Here is a 23332-nt window from a genome sequence, read left to right as displayed (position 1 = left end):
AAAAGGAATCTACCTATTTCTCAGTAGTGTGTGAGACCTACACAAAAAAAAAACAGGTAAAAACATTGCAAGAAAATGGGAAAAAAACAGAAATGTTAAAAGCATCTTTTTCAGACCATAATAGATAAATAGATAGATAGACATATATATATACATATACACATATCTTATATACATATATTTAATATATGTATATATAATGTATACAAATATATTCAATAATGTGACTTTGAACAAAGTTTAAAAATTAATTGGAAACTAAATCATTTAATCCTAAAGAATAGGTGGATCAAAGAAAAAATCATTTAAAAAATCAATAATTTCATCAATGATGATACAGTCAAAGTAGTACTTATAAGAAAATTTATATTTCTAAACACTTTTACCATTAAAAGAGGGGAAGAACAGATCAATGCAATGGGTATACAACTAAAAAAATTAAAAACAAACATATTTTGAAGTATAAACAATTCAATGCAAAAAATTGAAATGGTGAATATCAAAGAAGAAACTTTAAAAGGAAAGCACAAAAACTAAATTAATAAATAAATCAAAGAATTATTTTTACAATAACAACAAATAGATAAGTCATTACCAAATTTGATTTGAGAACAGTTGAAAATTAAATTATTAGTATTAAAAATAGGAAAAAGGTAAATTCACAATCAAGGAAAAAGTGAAATAAATTAATATGAATAATTTTACTCATTATATGCCAATAAAATAGATAATCTATATTAAATGGATGAAAATTTACAAAAATATAAAATGCAAAGATGATTGAGTACTTAAATAATTCTTTCCTAGAAAAAAAAAGAAATTAGACCAGAGCTCAACAGAAAATTTGACCTTCAAATACAAGACTTAAGAGAGTCATAAAAAGGTAAACAGAAAAGAAAACAACAACATATTATTATTATTATTACTAAGGCCAAACTGTTTACATCTCTACAAGGGAAGATGACACTTGCAACTCTTAGAACTGTAACATAATTATTACATTTAAAAGGGGGTATACTTAGACAGAGGGCATGGGTTTAAGTTGACTTGGATGTGATTGTAAAAAATCTAATTAAGGGGTTGTACTGGGAGAAGAAAAAATGAGGAGGGAGACATGGATAAATTACATCACACAAAAAGGCACAAAAGCCATATAAAATAGAGGGAAAGAAGGGAGGGAGATAAGCATTGTTTGAACCTTACTCTCATCATATTTGGTTCAAAGAGGGAATAACATAATGAGTTATGTAGAGAAATCTAACTTACCCTATAAGAAGTAGAAAGGGTAAAGGGAAAAGAAAAGGGAGGATGCTAATAGAAGGAAGGGCAGACTGAGGGAGGCAGTGGTCAAAAGCAAAACTTTACTGAGGAGGGAAAGGGAGAAAGGGGTGAAAAAGGCATAAACGGTGGGGGCAGGGGTATAGGATGGAGAAAAAGACATAAATAGTAATCATAACTGTGAATGTGAATGGGATGAACTCTCCCATAAAATGGAAATGGATAGCAGAGTGGATTAAGAACCATGATCCTATAATATGCAAAGGGATATACACGGAGTAAAGGTAAAAGGCTGGAGCTGAATATATTATGCTTCAGCTAAAGTAAAAAAGCAGGGGTGGAAATCCTGATCTCAGACAAAGCAAAAGTAAAAATAGATCTAATTAAAGGAGATAAAGAAGGAAACTATATCCTGGCAAAAGATACCATAGATAATGAAGAAATATCATTACTAAACATATATGCCAAATTCTTGAAGGAGAAATTAAGGGAGATATAGGAAGAAATAGACAGCAAAACTATACTAGTGGGAGACCTCAATGTCCCCCTCTCAGAACTAGATAAATCTAACCACAAAATAAACAAGAAATAAGTTAAGGAGATCAATAGAATCTTAGAAAAGTTAAATATGGTTGATCTCTGGAGAAAACTGAATGGGGACAGAAAGGAATATATCTTTTTCTTGGTGGTACATGACACCTACACAAAAATTGACCATGTACTAGGGCATAAAAACCTCACAATCAAATGCAGAAAGACAGAAATATTAAATGCATCCTTTTCAGATCATGATGCAATAAAAATTACATGTAATAGAGGGTAATGGAAAAATAGGCCAAAAATTAATAGGAAACTAAATAATCTAATCCTAAAGAATTAGGTCAAACAACAAATCATAGAAACAATCAATAACTTCATCCAAGAGAAGGACAATGAGACAACATACCAAAACTTATGGGATGCAGTGAAAGTGGTCTGTAGGGGAAGTTTTATATCTCTAAATGCTTATATGAATAAAATAGAGAAAGAAGAGATCAATGAATAGGGCATGCAACTAAAAAAGCTAGAAAAAGAACAAATTGAAAATTCCCAATTAAATACCAAATTAGAAATTCTGAAAACCAAAGGAGAGATTAATAAAATTGAAATTCAGAAAACTGAGGAACTAATAAATAAAACTAAGAGCAGGTTTTATGAAAAAACTAATAAAATAGATTTAATTTGATTTAAAAAAAAAGAAAGAAGAAAACCAAATTACCAGCATCAAAAATGAAAAGAGTGAATTCACCACCAATGAAGAGGAAATCAAAACAATAATTAGGAGCTATTTTGCCCAAAAATATGCCAATAAATTTGCCAATCTTAGTGAAATGGATGAATAGTTACAAAAATATAAATTTCCCAGATTAATGGAAGAGGAAATAAAATACTTAAACAACCCCATTTCAGAAAAAGAAATTGAACAAGCCATCAATGAATTCCCTAAGAAAAGATCTCAAGGGAGAAATGAATTTACAAGTGAATTCTATCAAACATTGAAAGAACAACTAATTCTAATACTATATAAACTATTTGAGAGAATGGGTGAAGAAGGAGTCCTGCCAAATTCTTTTTATGATACAAATATGGTGCTGATACTTAAACCAGGAAGACCCAAAACAGAGAAAGAAAAGTATAGACCAATTTCCCTAAAGGATATAGATGCAAAATTTTTAAATAAAATATTAGCAAAGAGATTACAGTAAATTTTCACAAGAATAATACACTATGACTAGGTAGGATTAATACCAGGAAGGCAGGGCTGGTTCAATAGTAGGAAAACTATTAACATAATTGATCATATGAACAACAAAACTAATAGAAAGCCCATGATCATCTCAATAGATGCAGAAAAAGCTTTTGACAAAATACAACACCTATTCCCATTAAAAACACTAGAGAGCATAGGAATAAATGGCATCTTCCTTAAAATAATGAGAAGCATCTACCTAAAATCTTCAGCAAGCATCATATGTAGTGGGGATAAGCTAGGAGCATTTCTAATAAGATCAGGGGTAAAACAAAGATGCCCATCCACTACTATTCAAAACTGTGCTAGAAGTGTTAGCTGTAGCAATTAAAGAAGAAATAAGAAATTGAAAGAATTAGAATAAGCAAAGAAGAAACAAAGCTATCACTCTTTGCAGATGATATGGTGGTATATTTAGAAAATGCTAGAGAATCAAGTAAAAATTGCTTGAAATAATAAACAAATATAGCAAAGTTACAGGATATAAAATAAATGCACATAAATTATTGGCATTTCTATATATCACTAACAAAGCCCAGCAGCAAGAGATAGAAAGAGAAATTCCATTTAAAGTCACTGGAGACATTATAAAATATTTGGGAGTCTACCTGCCAAAATAAAACCAGGAAGTATATGAACACAATCATAAAACACTTTTCACACAAATAAAGTCAGATCTAAACAATTGGAAAAATATTAGTTGCTCATGAGTAGGCCAAGCTAATATAATAAAATGACAGTTATATCTGAATTAATTTACTTATTCAGTGCCATATCAATCAAACTACCAAAAAATATTCTATAGAGCTAGAAAATCAATGACAAAATTCATCTGGAAGAACAAAAATCCAGAATATCAAGGAAACTAATGAAAAGAAATGCAAAGTAAATTAGCCTACCTGTACCAGATCTTAAATTTTATTAGAAAATAGCAATCATTAAAACTATTTGGTACTGGCTAAGAAATAGAGTGGTAGATCAGTGGAATAGGTTAGGTATGCAAAACACAGTAGTCAATGGCTATACTAATCTACTATTTAATAAATCCAAAGACCTTAGCTTCTGGGATAAGAAATCACTATTTAGCAAAACAACAAAAAACAAAACAAAACAAAACAAACTCCTGGGAAAACTGAAAAAATGTATGGTAGAAACTGGGCATAGACCAGCATCTTACACCCTCTACCAAGATAAAATCAAAATGCATACACAATTTAGATATAAAAACAGATACTATAAGCAAACTAGAAGAGGAAGGAATAGTTTACCTTTCAGATCTATGGAGATGGGAAGAATTTATGGCCAAATAAGAGATAGAGAACATTATGAAATGCAAAATTGATAATTTTGATTGTATTAAATTCAAAAGTTTTCACACAAATAAAGCCAATGAATCCAAGATTAGGAGGGAATCAGAAAAATGGGAAAGAATTTTTACAACCAGTGTCTCTGATAAATGCCTCATTTCTAAAATATATAGAGAATTGAGTCAAAGTTATAAGAATATAAGTCATTCTTCAATTGATAAAAGGTCAAAGGATATGAATAGGCAATTGTCAGAGGAAGAAATTAAAGCTATCTATAGTCATATAAAATTTTTCCTAAATCACTATTGATTAGAGAAATGCAAATCAAGAAGACTCTGAGGTACCACATCACACCTATCAGATTGTCTAACATGACAAAACAGGATAATGGTAAATGTTGGAGAAGATGTGGGAAAATTGGAACACTAATACATTGTTGGGGGATTTGCAAAATGATCCAACCATTTTGGAGAGCCATTTGGAACTAAGCACAAAGGGCTATAAAATTGTGCATGCCTGTTGACCCAGCAATACCACTTCTAGATCTATATACCAAAGAGATCATAAAAACAGGAAAGGATCCATATGTACAAAAATATTTATAGCAGCTCTTTTTGTGGTGGCAAAAAATTGGAATTGAGGGGATACCCATCAACTGGGGAATTGCTGAACAAGCTGGTGTATATGAATGTAATGGAATACTGTTGTGCTATAAAAAATGAGGAGCAGCAAACTTCAAAAAACCTGGAAAGATTTACATGAACTGGTGCAGGGTGAAATGAGCAGAAGCAAGAGAACACTGTACATAATAACAGCCACATTATGGGATGACTGACTTTGATAGACCTGACTCTTCACAGCAATGCAAGAATTTAAAACAACTCCAAAAGACTCACGATGGAAATTGCTACCCACACCCAGAGATTGAAATATGGATTCTGAATGCCAAAAGAAGCATCCTCTTTGCTATCCTTTTCCATTGTTGTTTTGTTTTATTGCTTCATTCTTGTGGTTCTTCCCATTAATTCTAATTGTTCTTTACATCATGACTAATTGGAAAATATGCTTAACATGAATGTATATGTAGAGCCTATATCACATTGTACACCATCTGGGGGGAAGAAAAAATTGAAAACTCACAATCTTATGGAAGTAAATGTTGAAAACTAAAAAATAAATAAATTATAAAAAAACAATTAAATAAAAAAAGAAAGAAGGAAATTGTTCAAACCATAAATCAACTACAAAAGTTAATAAAAACACAACTGGAACAGATGGATTAACAAGGAAATCCTTTCAAACATTTAAAGAAAAATTAAGCCCAACATTAACTGTTTGAAAAAATAACAAAAGAAAGGGTCCTACCAAATTCCTTCTGTGTTACAGACATGATATTGATACTAAGCCAGGAACAGTAAAGAGTGAAAGAAATGTGGTGGCCAATATTCCTAATGAACATAGACACAAAAATTTTATATAAAATATTAGCAATCAGTCCACTGCAATATATCACAAAGAGTATGACTCTATGACTAGGTCAGAGTTGGTCCAGGGATACAGGACTTGTTTGATATTAGGAAGACTATAGACATAATTGACCATTTTAATAGCAAGACTAACAAACAACATATGACTATATCATACAATGTTTTTGAAAAGACACATCATCTATTCCTATTAAAAACACTAGAAAGCATAAAAATAAATTGATTTTTCCTTAATATAATTAGGTATCTATTTAAAACCAAAATCCAGCATTATCAGTAATAAATATAAACCAGAGGCCTTTCCAATGATATCAAGGGTAAAGTAAGGGTGTCCATTATCACAATAACTATTCATTATTGTGATAAATGTAGCTATAAAAACATGACAAGAAAAACAAATTGAGGGAATATGTATAGACAAGAAAAAGAAACAAAATTATCCCTTTTTATAAACATGATGGTTTGCTTGCAGTGTTTCTTTTTTTTTTTTTTTTGGCTAGGCAATGGGGTTAAGTGACTTGCCCAGGGTCACACAGCTAGTAAGTGTTATGTGTCTGAGGCTGGATTTGAACTCAGGTCCTCCTGAATCCAGGGCCAGTACTCTATCCACTATGCCACCTAGCTGCCCCTGCAGTGTTTCTTAAACTATGGGTCATGACCCTCAGTTTAAGAAGTGCTGAAGGGGTCGCAAGTGGAAAAATTTAAGAAGCCCTAAAGAGAACCTTTAGAGAGTCAACTAAAAATTGAAACAATTAAGAAATTCATTAAAGCTGAAGAATATGAAATAAACCCACATACATAGTCAATATTTTTATGTTACTAACAAATTCCAACAAAAAATAGAGAAAGTGAAATTCAATTTAAAATAGCTACAGATAGCATAAAATATTTAGGTGTCTACCTTCCAAGACACACACAGGAATTACATGAACATGACTATGAAACACTCGTTATACAAATAAAGATAGCTCCAAATAACTGGAAAATGAGTAATTACTCATGAGTAGGCACAGGCAATATGACATATTTAATAGCACACCAATCAAACTACTGAAAGATTTTGTAGCTAAAAAAAATAGCCAAATCCATGTGGAGGAACAAAAGGTCAACAATATTAAGAGAATTAATTACCAAAATTTTTTTAAAAAATGAGAAGAAAGGGGGTCTCACAGTAGCAGATCTCAAACTATACCACATAAACAATTTAATACAGGGTAAAAAAATGTTTCATCATTGAAAGACATTAGGTACACAATATATAAAATCAATAAATAACAGTAGCCTAGTGTTTAATAAACACAAATATCCTAGCTAATGTGGCAAGAACTCACTATCTGAGAAAAAAACTATTGAGAAAACTAGGAACTACATATACACTGACATTCAACACTGTGTAGCAAGACAAGCTCCAGATGGATGCATGAGGCAGACATACAAAATGACATAACAAATTCAAGACCATAGAAGATCTATAGATAGGGGAAGAATTCATGACCAAATAAAAGAGAGCATTTCACAGAAGGTGAAATATACAAATTTGATCACACAAAATTAAAAAAGATTTTGTATGAAAAATCAACTTAAGTCAAATTAGAAGTGAATAGGAAATTGAGAAGAAATTTACCCACCAATTTTCTCTGATAAAGACCTCATTTCTAAGGCATGTAGGGAATGGATTCAAAATTATGAAAATAAGAGGCATTCTCTGATTGATAGTCAAAGGATATGAATGGGCAGTTTTAGAGAAAGCTATCAATAGTGAAATGAAATATGCTCCAAATCACTAATAATTACAGAAATGAATACTGAAACAACTCTAAGATACTATCTCACAATTGTCAGATTGACTGAATTGACAAAAAAAGGAAAATGACAAATGCTGAACAGGCAGTGGGAAATCAAGTACATTAGTGCACTGTTGGTAGAGCTATGAACAGGTCCAGCCATTCTGGAAGAACTATGCCTCAAAAGCTATGAAACTGTGCATACCCCTTGACACAGTGATACTGCTACTAGGTCTATAACACAATGAGATCAAGGGAAAGAGAAGGGCTCATACGTACAAAAATATTTTTAGCAGCTTTTTGTGAAGCAAATATTTGGAATCAAGGGGCCACCATAATATGGAAACTGACTGAACAAATTATTATATATGAATGTGCTGCAATGGTATTTTGCTATAAGGAATGATGAAGGGGATGGTTTCTGGAAACCTTGGAAGAACTGAGTGAATTGATGCAGAACCAGGAAAAGAATTTATACAATAACAACAATATAACAAAAACAAACAACTTTGAAAGACTTAGGACATCTGATCAACACACTAATATAATTTCAGAGAACTCATGATGAAGAATGCTACCCATCTCCCAATAAACATGATGGATTCAGGGTGAAAATTGAGACATTATTTTTATATATTCAATGAGGGAATTTATCTTTGCTTGACTATACTTGTTGTAACAAGAGTTTTGTTTTTCTTGCTGTATCAGTGGGGGATTAGAGGAGAAAGATTAGATGGAGAAAATGCAGACCTGAAAATAAAACATGAGTAGAATTTTAAAAAAATAAAACCTGCTTTTAATATGTATAAGTTGCATGACCAATTGTTTGTCTCTTACACTCTCTTTGTCTCAGTTCTCTCATCTTTAAAGTTAGAGAGTTGAAACTGATGGCCTCTGAGGTCTCTTCAAGCACATGGTCAAGGGTAAACAGTAATGGATAAATTTGGTCAAAAATTGTTATCATTATACACAGAGTAATGATACACTAGATTGTAATAAACTAAGAATTAGTAATAGCTATACAGTAAGAGAAACAGAAATGGAGTCACGTACTAGAGGTGAATTCTGGGAACTCTACATATATCAGAAAAGGGAAAATATTGAAGGAAAGCTGTTACTGAAATCAGCACTAGAGTAATTTTATTAGATTGATTTCCTCTCTTTAGAGTCCAACGTAGGGGACAATATGAATGATTGGCCAGATAATACTCACTACAGCTTGGTATAACTCAGTCGAAGTGACCTCTCTCTTTTTTCCTTTTCTTTTTTTTGGTCTGAGTGGTGATGGCATGTGACTTATGCAGAGTTACATGTATCTGAATTCCTTTTATCTCCATGTCAGGTCATGGCCATCCACTGTGCTGTTCCAGTAATGGAGTAAATAATACATCCAAGAATATATCTGAGCAACGATGATTTATTTTATACATTCAGTCTCATATCTGACCCTCCATTACTGAGCTCACTTCCTTTATTCAGAGAAAAGATGTCCAGTAGAGTCATACCAGGAATTCTAGCCCTGGGGAAAACTTGTTAGGGGGAAGAAGTTAATTTACGACAATTCCTGTGCATAATTGATGTGACTTCAGAGTCACTTCCCTTTCCACTATCTCACAGAGAACCCAAAAATCAGAAAACAATCAGGAGGAGAATTAGATGGTCCATGCTAATGAAACTTGGGCAGCTAGGTGGCACAGCAGATAGAGCGCTGAGCCTGGAGTCAGGAAGACCTGAGTTCAAATCCAGCCTCAGATCTTTACTAGCTGTGTTATCCTGGGCAAGTCACTTAGTCACTTGACCCTTGCCCCAGTTTTGTCATCTGTAAAATAAGCTGGAGAAGGAAATAGCAAACTATTCCAGTATCTTAGCCAAGAAACCCCATAACAGGGTCATGAAGAGTTGGACATGATTGAAAAAGGACTAAACTAGCAAGCAAGCAAGCTAACGAAACTAGAAACAGCAGAAAGCCCTATTCATATACTCTGTGGGAGTATCAGACCCAGCAGAAACTATAAGATGTGGGGAACTTAATCTGAAGTGAAGTTGGGAGAAATGAGTAGAAGAATAAAAAATTAATCTGGCAAGGCATTGTCAACAAGGAGAACAGAGCTCACTAGAAAGCAAGAAGTAATCATGAAATAACAGAGGTTCTCCTTGACATATTCACTCTATTGGAAGAAATACTTGGGGCCTCAGACAAGAAAGAGAAAAATAGAGTTAGACTCTGGATCATCCACAAATTATGTCACCCAGAATCTGTTAGGTACTAGAAAGTGACAACCAGTCAAAACCTGAATACAAGATGAGGATGAAAGTTAGGCTTTGAAGGTGGGTTTAGAGTGCCATTTTACACTTGGCAAACAGATGGTAACTGAAGACAGGCACACCTGGGAATAATCAATCAACATGAAGTTGGTCAGGTTCATTTGCTTTGCCATGATTATGAATGTAGACTTTGTGGGAGACATCATGTTATAAAAGAGTGGATTACTGCTTGACTAGGAATCAGTAAGATTTGAATTCTAATTCTCTTCTAGACATTTACTAGTGGTCTGACTTCAGGCAAATCATAGGATCATAGATCCAGAGCTAGATGGGGTTTCAATCCATCTTCTTTTCATTTCCATTTCAGTCTTGTCCAATGCTAGGTGGTCTAATGGATTGAGTGCTTGTCCTACATTAAGAAAGGCTTGAGTTCAAATATAGCCTTGTATAACACTGGGCAAGTCACCTAACCTCTGTCTTTCTTAGTTTTCTCAATTACACAATGTAGGTAATAATAACACTTACTTCCCATGGTTATTGTAAAGATGAAATTAAATATTTACAATTCCTTAACATAGTGCTGGGAACATAGTAGGTACTTAATAAATACTTCTTTCCTTCCTTTCTTCCTCCCTCCCTCCCTCCCTTCCTTCCTTCCTTCATTACTTTTTTTCCCTCTTTACTTCCCTCTTTCCTTCTTCTCTTTTTATAGCTGAGGTAAATGAGGCCCAGGGAGGTTAAGTGACATTTGCTAGGTATTGTAATGTAAGTTTTAAAGGCAGGATTTGAATGCTGATCCTCTGACATTATTCCAAAGGGAATCAATTAGGAAGCTATTACAATATTTCTGATGAGAAATGCATAGGATAGTAGCCACATATTTAGACACAAGGTGATGAATGTAACAGATATTGTAGAAACAGAACAAACATGGCTTGCAAAGTAATTGAAAATGGACATGAGGAAGAAAGAAGAGTGAAGGATGACAATGAGGTAACTGGTCTAAGCTTAGAAGTAATAGTATAGGTATAACAGCAGCATAACAACATAGGTGACAGATTTCTATCCAATTTTTACCCTACTAGGCACCAAAAATATGTGAATTATTATATCTGTGACTGCTGTAGAATATTACATTTCTCCATGAAGAAGACACATTGTAACACATTTGATTTATAGGGAGTAACTATTATCAGCACCTGCTACCCATAAAATCAATTGGGGGGAAAAAAGAAAGATCACCTCTCTTGAAAATGCCAAGAGTTATGAAATTACATGAAATCTTCCAGGAAAGTCTAAATTACTATTACATTAGTTGAATAGATAGGATGGAACTGGATTCAAACTGTGTTGCTGAAGTTGCACTTGATAAATTGTTCAGTGCTTTCAAAGATCCCAAACTGCTCCCTGACACAAAACATCCATTCTTTTGGTAGCATTATCTTTACAGTGATGTTGTATGACACACACCATAATCTGAAAGACTGTAGTTCATCCAAAGGGCAATGGAGAGATGTATTTTGGGCATAAGCAAACTCTACAATAAGCCATAGGAATTAGAGAAAGGTAGAACAAGAGAAAACCAAAGTTAAAAGTACCAAGAATACTCTCCCCCACCAAGTCCCAAAGACACTGGTCCCTGGTCCCTTCATTACCAATCCTTCTAAGTATTCTTCTCAGAGAAGAAAATGAAGCACAGAAAAGTGAGAATAGAGAAGGTAGATAATAGGCCCAGCTAATGTGTCCTCTCAAAGTCTTCCTGTGGTATTCCAACTGGTCACGCTTGCATTTTGAGAGCAACAGAGCTCATCCAACTCTTGCGGTCTATCAGAGACCAGTTATCAATTGCTTATAAAGGGGGAAAATATTGGGCCTTCAGAAAGGAAGAGATTGTTGATAAAAATTTCAATTCCAGCAAAGATATCATACAAAAATCAGCTATTCTTGATAAAAATAAACAAAAATTGATAGAGGAGAAGAAATGAAAATATAAAGAGAGGAAATGCAAAGGAGAAAAGAAAATGTGAAGAAGCATTTCAATGGACAACTAACTCTTAACAAAGGAAATTGTTTCAAAATTCTCTGAAGAAGAGAAAGCAAATTGTGAAAGGCCCTCTTTAAAAAAAAAAGATAGGGTAATGACATAAAACCACCAAAATGACTCAAAAGAGCAATCAAATAATAAATGTACATAGAAACACATAAATTAAAGCCTTAAAGGAAGAAATCAATATATCAAATCAGAGACTATAGAATTTAGAACAAAAGACAGAAATACTCTCCACACCACATCATGAGATCCTCAGGAAAAAAAATGTTAATTTGAAATGTGAAAATGTAAAAACTGAAGAATAAAGAGTGGATCTTTAAAAAATAAAATTGGAAAAGCATGTGGGAGCTCTACAAAATAAGGTTGGTCAAGAAAGAAATTACCAAAGGCATAGATTCTTTAGCTTTTTGAGCCACTTATACCTTTGGCAATCTAGTGAAATCTATGGGTTTCTTCTCAGAATAATGTTTTTAGATGCTTAAAATTAAATATATCAGATTACAAAGCAAACTAATTATATTAAGTTATAATAATGAAACTATTTTTAAAACAAGTTTAGGAATCACTGCTTAATATCTACTCATCTAAGGTTTATAGGTATGTAAGGAAAACATCACAAAAAAGAAACTCTACAAAATCATACCTCCAGAAATTACTCATAAAACTGTGCAGAAACAATGTAATTAAGTAAAATTATATAGCTCATGAGAATCCACAGAGTAGTAAAAGAAAAAAAACATCAAGCTTCAATCACCAAGAAATTTGTCAATTTCAATGTATAATGCTAAAGAACATATTTTTCAGGTGGAGAAAAAAAGACAAATCTCTGAATATCAACCAAAAAATAGAGTAGCATATTATTACACTGGGTTTATAAGAAAACAAAGGAAAAATGTAATATGATATTGAGGAGAGCAAATGAGATCAATTACCATCCCCAAAATAGCCTATCTTGCAAAGTTAAACTTAAATATTAAACAATGTAACAGGACCTACAATAAAAGTGAAGAATTCAATTTATTAATTCAAAAGAATCCAATGTAGAAAAGAATAACAACCAAATGGTCCAAAATCACAAAGATAATATAATAATAAAATAGTAAGAATTGATATGTCTGCCTTTGTCTAAGTCTAGACAAAAAAAAGGTGATGGTGGTGGTAGTTTTCTAGTTAGATTTTCTTTAAAAAAACTTATTAATTTAGATATATTGAAAAGGTAAAGAGTGTAAAGAAAAAGTAAAGGTAAAGAGAGCTTAAGATTCTAATGAACAAAAGGAACAATGAGATAAAATCAAGATGAAAGTAGTTAAAAGAAATGGAATAATTTAGTGAAATATTTACTGCTATATTAGTAATCAATATTGTAGGCATATGGGTTAAAATGGAAAGAATTTCTCTTGTGTGGGCAGAACTTAAGAGTAAAGGTGAACAAGGTGTTTTCATCTCCCCTCATCCCAGCATTATGAATGGTTAAAGAGCAATGATAGAACATGGTAGGGTCAGGAAAATAATGGAGAGAGGAGTGAGACTTGGTAATAGCCTGCAGAGAAAAAATTATCTGACAGCATTGTGAAGGGGGTCCACATAGGTGGAAGGGGAGAGACAAGCATTTTTCTGGGAGATTTGGACAATTTTGGTCATTAGCTTCTATTAGATAGGGTTAAGCATTTTAGTAATACCTCCATAAGGGAGTGGGGGTAGTCATTACTCTAATATAGCAAGATCTGTGGAAGGTTGAATAGAAAGTCACAAGTTCAAAGGGAGGGTGGAAGACATTAAAAGGGATAAACAATGAGGGGAAAGGTAAAGAACAGAGCTTGGTGCCCCAGATTTGATCACACAATAATTCCAACTCTGCAAACTTCATCAAAAATTAGTCTTCTTGAGAATAGAGTATAGGCAGAGATTCTTAACCTGGAGTGCATGAACTTGCTTTTAAATACATATATACATATAGATACACTTATATGTATCTATATGTGTGTGTGTGTGTGTATAACTGTTTTTAATAAAATTGGCTTCCTTTGTAGCACTATTTATTTTATTTTATGCATTTTAAAACCATATTCTTCAATTCAATGTTCTATAATTCAATACATTTCAAGACACTGTCAAAAGGGCACCTAACACAAAAAGGTTACAATCTACTAGTCTAGAGACTAGTCTAGAGATTCTTATGTATGAGAAGAAAGGAGTAAGGAAGAGAGTGAAGTGAAAATAACACTTCTTGAAAAGAGCATTACAAAATAAAGTAACCAATAAAAAATGGATGGGAAGGGGAACAGGTAGGATTAGGTATATATTATTCTATTATTCTCTGAGCTGGGAAAGAGAAGGGCAAAACAAAGAGGGAAGAAGAGACAGAAACAGAGAGTCAGAGACAGAGAGAACAGCAAATAAAGTAAACTCAGAATTGGGTAGGGTAGTGGAAGAAAGAGATAGTGTGGGGAGGGGTGACTCTTTAAGCTTAGTTTACTGAAAGCAAAACAAAAAATAAGGACTATTAATATAAAAAATATGTCCATATACATTTGACAGATTTGCTAAGCTCTAGAGATACAAAGAAAGGCAAAAAATATAGCCTCTGCTCTCAAGAATATAAAACAAGGACATAATGAGGGACTCAGCAAGCAAACAACTATGCACAAACCAAATAAAGTCAGAATGGAAGTAAATTGTAAAACAATTGTGATGGTAGCATAATAATCACAAGACACATAATAACAATAGGAGGTTTCAATTCTCCTCACACAGAGCTGGAAAAATGCAATAGAATCTTGAAAAGGAAAATAGAAAGCTAAATGAATATTTTAAAAATTAGAATTTATCGACCTATAGATATTTGTAAACATTAAAGAATATGTATCTATGTATATATATGTGTGTGTGTGTGTGTGTGTGTATGTGTATGTATATGTGTGTGTGTTATATATATATATTTTACACTACCTTTAAACTAATTTATCATTCCTTGGGTAGCTAGAAGATGCAGTGGATAGAGTGTTGGGTCTGGAGTCAGAAAAACTTGTCTTCCTGAGTTCAAATATGGCCTCAGACAAGTACTAGCTGTGTGACCTTGGGTAAGTTACTTACGCCTATTTGGCTCAGTTTCCTCATCTGTAAAATAGACTGGAAAAGAAAATGGCAAACCACTGTAGTATCTTTGCAAATAAGACACCAAATGGGGTCATAAAGAGTTGGACCCAATTGAAAATAACTAATGAGAGAACTCATTATAGTCAGGATCTCCATGCCAAGACTACCCCCCTCTTTTTTTTTTTACTCTCTTTTCTACTATTAGGAGATACATTGTTTTCTAGAACTAAGGCCCAACAAGAAAGCTGTGCCCTGTGTGTAGCATAACAACAATCCTTTGTGATCACCCTCTGTATGAATACTGTTGCAATTAAATCACAGAACTGATGGTTCCTCAGCTTGGGCAAGTACCAACAGGTCCAGATATGAAGCCTTGCTATGAATGGAATTTTTGTCACTAGGCAACCTTGCCTCATTGTGACTGTTATGCCTCACCACTGTTGCTAAACCACACTGATTCTTTGCCTAGCCAATACATAATCAAGATTTGGACCCACTGCCTTGAGTCTCCTACTAGAGGACCCTTCAAAACACATGTCAAATTTCCATCCTCCAATGGAATTTGCTTATAAACTGTGTGAGTTCTTTGGTATTTTTGGAGTTAACAGCAGTTGCAAAACCTCTGTAACTCTTTGGTCATTTGTTACCAGAGTTGACATTATTAATAACAAATGCTTTGGGGAGATGCAGAGTTCTCTTTTTACTAAAGTCCTCATTTCAAGGCTCAGCCTCTGAAGGAAAGGACTGATGATAGAAGATAAAATTAATATTCTCCTCAATCTAGGTTTTGCTACCCCAACCAACCTTATAAGGAATATAATCTAAGAGGAAACTCCCAGCCCATTGTGTTCTGCTCAGGCTTGGGTGGGGGATATAGATCCTTTATCTAGATGTCAAAGTTACTACTATCCCTCAGCTCTTCATTAGAATGGGTCCACCTCTCACTGTAATATTCATTCTTTCTCATTAATTGTTAAGCAGAGTTGATTGCCACCCCCGGTAACATTCACTCTTCCAAGGACATATAAACTGTGAGCCCACCACCATGATTTGTCTTCGGCATTTGAGAGTGTCACTGACCCATTTTATTGGTAATGTGCTAGCATCATTAATAAAATGATTAATAGCCCAAAAATTGTCTCAAACTTTTTAAACATGACAATGAACAATAGCAAAACTTAAAATAATCATTAACAAATGAAAAACAATAAAATAATAAAACACACATTGCGTGTCTGTGTGTGTGTGTGTGTGTGTGTGTGTGTGTGTGTGTGTAAAACAAGACAATATAAATATTGGACAAATAAAATGTAAGAAAAATATGTAGGTATAAATGAAAGCTGGTGCAATGACTTCCTAAGTAATTATTGGGTGGATCAAGGAACAAAACATTTAAAATGATTATTATTTTTTAAAAATTGACAATAATGAGACAAAGCTTATGGGATGCAACTAAAGTCATTATCAGAGAAAAATAGATATCATTTAAAATATTTTTAAAAGAAAAATGGGGAGATGAATTGAGCATTCAATTCAAAACACAGGAAAACAAACAAATTAGTAACTCAAAAACAAATAACACAAAGAAAATTTGGATATTAGGAAGAAAAAGAGAAACCTGAACACAAAAACTATGCATCTGGTGCAACTAAGAGCTGCCTTTTAACATAAGTGATAATCCTTAGTTAATTAGAGAGAGAGAAAGTCAAATTACCAAAACCAAAATTAAATGAATTGACAAGGTAAAATAAAACTAATTTTAAGAAACTACTTCATGGAATTATATATGGACAAAAGTGACAATTATAAAAAAGAAATATCAAATAATTTTAAATTAATAAAAAATAAAATAGAGATTTTAAACAACCCTATGTCAGAAAAAAGATACCAGGAAAACCATAAAAGTTTTAAAGGAGATTTTTTTGAATGGACCATTACAGCAGAATCTTATCAAGCATTTAAAGGGCAATCAATATCTTTGCTAAAACATTATTCCTAAAAATAGAAAGGGCACATTAACAATCTCCCTTTTTAGGAGACAAATATGGTCATGTTATCTAAACAAGGGAAAGAAAAAGTAGAGAAAAAGACCTATAGACAAATATTCTAATAAATACTGGTACCAAATTTTTAATGAAATCCTCTCAAGGAAACTCCAATAGACATAAGAAATAATCTGCAAATTCCAAATTGCATTCATATCCAGTAATGGATGATAGTTGAACATTAAAAGAACAATTAGCATAATTAGTCATATAAACAATAGCCTTTTTTTGCAATCATGTAAAACATTTCCATATTAGTCATTTTGTGAAAGAAGACTGGAACAAAAAAAGAAAGAAAGTGAAAAATAACATGCTTCAGTCTGTATTCAGACAACATCATTCTTTTTCTGGAGGCAGATAATATTTTTCATCATGAGTCCTTTGGGATTTTCTTAGATCACTGTATTGCTGAGAATAGCTAAGTCATTCAAAATTCTTCAACATACAATGTTGTTGTTACTGTGTACAATGTTTTCCTGGTTCTGTTTATTCCACTCTGTATCAGTTCCTGTAAGCCTTTCCAGGTTTTTATGAAATCATTCTGCTTGTCATTTCTCATATAATATGATAAGATTCCATTATAATCATATACCACAACTTGTTCAGCCATTCCTCAATTGATTGGTATCCCCTCAATTTCCAATCCTTAGCCACCACAAAAAAGAGCTGCTATAAATACATTTGCATAAATGTTACCTTTTTTATCTCTTTGGGATACAGACCTAGCAGTGGTATTGCTAGATCAAAGTTTTGTAATTCTTTTATAAAGGATTTTATAAGTTTTTACAGTTTTATAATTCTTTGGGCTTAAATAACAGCTTTTCAAATACAATTTGAAAAGTCCTTCTACAATTCTCTTCTCTGACCTAAACATCCCCAATTCTTCAAATTGTATCACATAGTTTTCAGTCCTTTCACAATCTTGGTCATTCTCCACTAGATATTCTCCAGATGCTGGAGTAGATCTTCATCTAGGTTGTGCCTATTAAAAATGGGTGTCCCCCAAAGCTCTGTTGTGGGCCCTTTCCTATTCTTTTTCTATATTATTTCATTTGGTGATCTAAATAGCCTCCATGGATATTGATCCCTTTTGTGATTATTCTCAGATCTATTTATCCAACACCAATCTCTCCACTGATCTCCAGTTTCACATCTACAATTGACAATTAGATATCTCAAACCAGATGTTCCATAGATATCTTTAGCTCAATAAGTTGAAAAAAAAATATCCCAACTGTTATTGTCAAGGACACTGCAATCCTCCCAGTTTTCCAGACTTGCAATTGAGGTGTCATCCTTTAGTCTCCTCCCTCCACTGACAATCTATTCCCAAACTCTATCATTTCGATCTTCACAATACCTGTCATATATCATGGCTTCTTTCATGATTTCACTATTACTCTGGTTCATAGCCTCAAAATCTCATGAATAGATAGCCCTCTAGTTGGTATCTCTATTTCAAGTTTCTCCTCACTCCAATCTATTATCCATTCAGCTATCCAAGTGTTCCTCTGAAAGTTCAGGTCTGACCACATCATATCTCTATTGAATCAATTTCAGTGGCTCCTTATTACATCCAGGATCACATATAAAAGCTTTCCTTTGATTTTTAAAGCTTTTCATTATCTGGCCCCTTCCTACCTCACCAGTTTTCTTAGACTTAAGTTCCCTCTACATACAATACAATCCAGTGACATTGGGCTCCTTACTGTCCCTCACAAAAGAAACCATCTCTAGATACTGTGCATTTTTTACCAACTATCTCACCTGTCTGAAATGCTCTTTCTCCTTATGTCTACTTCCTAATTTACTTGATTTCCTTCAAGTCTTAGCTAAAATGTTAGCTTTCTGAAAAATCTTTTCCTGGACCCCTTTAAGCTAGTGCCTTCCCTCTGATATTACCTCAAAGTTATCCTTTATATATCTTTTTCATACAAAGTTATATACACAACATCATTGAAGCAGTGTCTCCTCAATTGGATTATAAGTTCCTTAAGGGTAGGAATTGGGATTTGGGTTTTTTTTCTTCTTTCTTTGTGTCCCCAGTGCTTAACACAGTGCTTGGTAAATAATAAGTACTTAATAAATGTTTGTTGACTTCTTCTAACTACTTTGTGACTGTATGGTCCCAGTCACATGTCCCTGCCTCCCTATTTCATTCTTTCATCTGCATCATAAAGCACTTGAGCCTCTGAAAAATGCAGTGTTTGGGTTGGAACTGGGAATTTCTTGGCCCTTGGACAGCAAAGAGATCAAATCAATCAATACTTAAAGAAATTAACTCCAACTATCCCTTAGAAGTATAAATGCTGAAGCTGAAGTTTAAATATTTTGGTCACATAATGAAAATACAAGACCCACTGGAAAAGATTCTGATGCTGGGAAAGATTGAAAGCAAAAGGAGAAGGAAGAGCAGAAGTGAAATGGATAGATAATGTCATGGAAGCAATGAACATGAGCATGTACAGAATTTGGGAGATTGTGGAGGACAAAAAAGGCCTAGTATGCTATGCCAGGTGATCATGAAGAGTCAGACACAGCTAAATGACTGAACAATAGCAATGCACTGTTGGCAGAACTGTGAACTAGTCCAACCATTCTGGAATAGAATTTAGAACTATACCTAAAGGGCTATAAAACTATATATACCTCTTGACCCAGCAATACTTCTAGTAGGTCTGTATCCCAAAGATTTTTCTGTATTTAAAATTTGTCACCAATAAAATAAAGCCAAGAATAACAGAAGAAGGAAAGGAATATTGAACATTATATGCTCAAAGACACATTCCAGAAGAATTCCATGGGAGAGCTATGTTAAAATTCAAATCTATGCTCTTTACTACCTATGAAACTTGTACGTGTATCTCATTTTTAAGCCTTAGTTTCCACACTTGTAAAATGAGTTTGCCCTCTAAAGTCTCTTACATCTCTAAACCTAAGATCATTAATACATACACTATATGAAGAGAGGGATTAATGTTTTTTTTTGGTTTGGTTTGGTTTGGTTTTCATTTTTCTTTGTACTCCTAGTACTCAGCATAATGCTTGATATGTAATATATATTTGATCAATGTTTCTTAATTGATTTCTTCATTGAGTGATTCTAAGTCATATATTGAAGCCTCAGCACGGGTAGAGGTGATTCTGCTTTCTTAAAGGGTAACCTAGTATATCCCAAGCTCTGTCATATCCCTGAAAGTTGGAAAGGTTTAAAATATGGGCTAAATGGAATACTGTACATCTGTATGTTTTTTAAGGACCAGACTAGTTACACTGAGAAAAATCCATCATCATAGAGATGGTGACCAATAGTGATGGAGGGTGATGGGTAGACATAGCAAATCACAAATGCTGTCTATTAATTTGCAGAGTGCTTGCTTTCTTCATTAATGGAGGAATTACCCACACTAATAAAATAATGGAACTTGAATGTATTGAAGTATTCTTGCATTTTATAATGGTAGAAAACTTCAGTGAGAAAAATTCAAAGACAAATTGGAATAAAAGAATTATATATCTAACCCACATAAAAATAATCTTTAATGGCTTCAGAAGAGATAAAGAAATAATTTTTCCTCTTTTTAGTCTTGTTTTCTGAAATTCTGAAGAGTTCCTTTAAATGTAATTTTTTATGGAAAAACCTCTTCCAAATGAGAGGCATTTATTTGACAGAAAAGACAAAAAGCAGCAAAAGTCTTAAAGAAAAAGGCTTATTACAGATTAAAAGATCCCCAGGAGACATCATATATGCTTAAATCATACAAAAGAGACTTCATATGTGCTTAAATCAGCAAAAGTTAAACACTGTAATTCCAAATGAGATATGCAATGACATAATTACTTATTTAAGGTGATTTGCAACATCTTACAATGTGTTAGAACTTCAATATGTGCCATTTAATGCTTTCTGAACACCTGATAAAACATACTGAACTTACACTCTCTGTAACAGACTGTGGATAAACAAACATTTCTGGTTAGTGTTTAAAATGCCCCATTCCTGAGAACTACTGCACATATTTCTCACATATTTCTATGTGTTTCTCTTTCACATGCTCTGTTTATTTGGGGGTTTTTTAGGTACACATTTACACACACACACACACACACACACACACACACAAACATACTCTACTTTATAAAAGAATAAAATTTTAACACTAAAAAAGTCTGAAGAGGTTACCTAATCCAGCAGTTACCTGAAATAGGAATCTTCTGATAAGTATTCATACAACTTCAGTTGAAAATCTTTAGTAGGCAGTTCAGTGGTACAGTAACTAGAGGTCAAAAGACTTTAGTTCTAATCCTCACTTGCACATTTACTATCTACGTAACTCTGACAAGTCACCATACTACTCTCTTTCCTAATTTTCTCCTCTACAAAATAAAGATACTGTATGAAGCTGTGAAGGAAAAATAGCATAAATAAAACGCTTTGAAAACCTTAAATCACTATACAAATGCTAGTAGTAGTAATAGTAATAGTCATTATTGTCAATATCATACTCATTGTCATCATCATAGGAGTAGTAAAAGAGAGTTCATATGACAGCTTATTTTCCATTTTGGGATGGGCATAAATATTCAGAAGTTGTTATTTTTTGCTTTTATTTTTCCTATAAAATACATCCATTGATCATAGTTCAAACTTCTATAGTCTATAACCCAAAGAGATCAAAGAAAAGGGAAAGGAACCTAGCTGTACAAATAGATAGATAGATAGATAGATAGATAGATAGATAGATAGATAGATAGATAGATAGATAGATAGATAGATAGATAGCTATAGCTATAGATATAGATATAGATATAGATATGTAGTAGCTGATTAAGACAATGATATAAGACAATTCCAAAGGACCCAAAATGCTACTCACTTCCACAGAGAGAACTAATGAATTCAGTGCAGACAAGCATATTTTTTTGTTTATTTATTCTTACTGTTCGGTGGGTATGTGTTTTCTTTTGCAACATGGTTAATATAGAAATATTTTGCATGACTTCACATGTATAATTGATATCATATCGTTCGCCTTTTCAGTGGGTGGGGGAATGGAGGGAGGGAGAGGATTTGGAACTCAAATATTTCAAAAAATGAATGCTCATATTTTTACATGTAATTGGGAAATATAAAAAAGCACTATATATTATATATTAAGGTTTAAGTGAGCATATCAATTAACAAAGAGGATAGCATTATTTAATAGATAAGCAGACTATCTGAATGTTGCAACACACCATGCTTTCTGAAAAGTTTCTATTGTTCTAGTATAGCTAGAGATATAATATTCAGAGCTAATCCCCTACAACCACAGGAATCCAGGTTGTGATATATTGGTCCCTAGTTATGTACAAATTTATCTTTTTTTTAGGATTTTCTACCACACACTCAAGATATCCCACCAATAATTACTGACTTTAGTACATTGGAAGAGTACAAAAAAAACCTGCCACTGTGAAACATAGTCACTATAGAAGAGTATGCTCTGGGTAGATGAGCAATTTGAGTTATTATGAGAACTCCACAATAAGCAATAAGGCAATCCAGTCATCTTGATTGTTAGAAATATATCAGCAGATATGCCATTTAAGGGTACAGTTCATGCACTCTGTCTGCTTCCCAAACAGGGGATGATATCAGAATATAATAAAAATGGAAAACTAAGTAAATTAATATATATATATAATGGAATATGAATCAAAATGTCTAAACGGCTTCCTAAAATAATTAAATAATGTGATAAAATGTATATGAATGAGTGAATGGACAAAAATAACAAGGAGAACTATAAAGAAAAGATGGAAAAAAGATTTTTTTTAAATTAAGTCAATTAATGGAATAGATAATCTGGGATAAGAACCAAATTCATAAAACAGATTAGTATTGATAATTCCTTGATCACAAAACATTCTAGAAGTAAATTCAATGAATATTCTCAGGAAAATGAGTTAAGTGGTATCACTAAAAACATGATTATATGGACATTTCATTCCACATGCTACAACAAATTCTGAATGTGCCAAAGGGAAGGAAAACATAAACTTTGCTATAAGACTTCTGATCCTTCCTTTAAGAGAATAAGATGGAACTGTTCTGGCATTTGTCAAATAATTTAAGTAACAACTACATGTGAAGATTAATGCTCATAACACTTGGCATGTAGCTAAGAATGTTTTTCTTAATTTTACCCCTAAAACCAGCCAAGTAGATTTCTCCTATAAGAACCCCAT

Source organism: Vombatus ursinus, unplaced genomic scaffold (genome assembly GCF_900497805.2).
Source record: "Vombatus ursinus unplaced genomic scaffold, bare-nosed wombat genome assembly UNPS02014812.1, whole genome shotgun sequence".
Taxonomy (NCBI): domain Eukaryota; kingdom Metazoa; phylum Chordata; class Mammalia; order Diprotodontia; family Vombatidae; genus Vombatus; species Vombatus ursinus.
The sequence above is the reverse complement of the archived record's forward strand: the minus strand, read 5'-3'. Positions refer to the sequence as shown.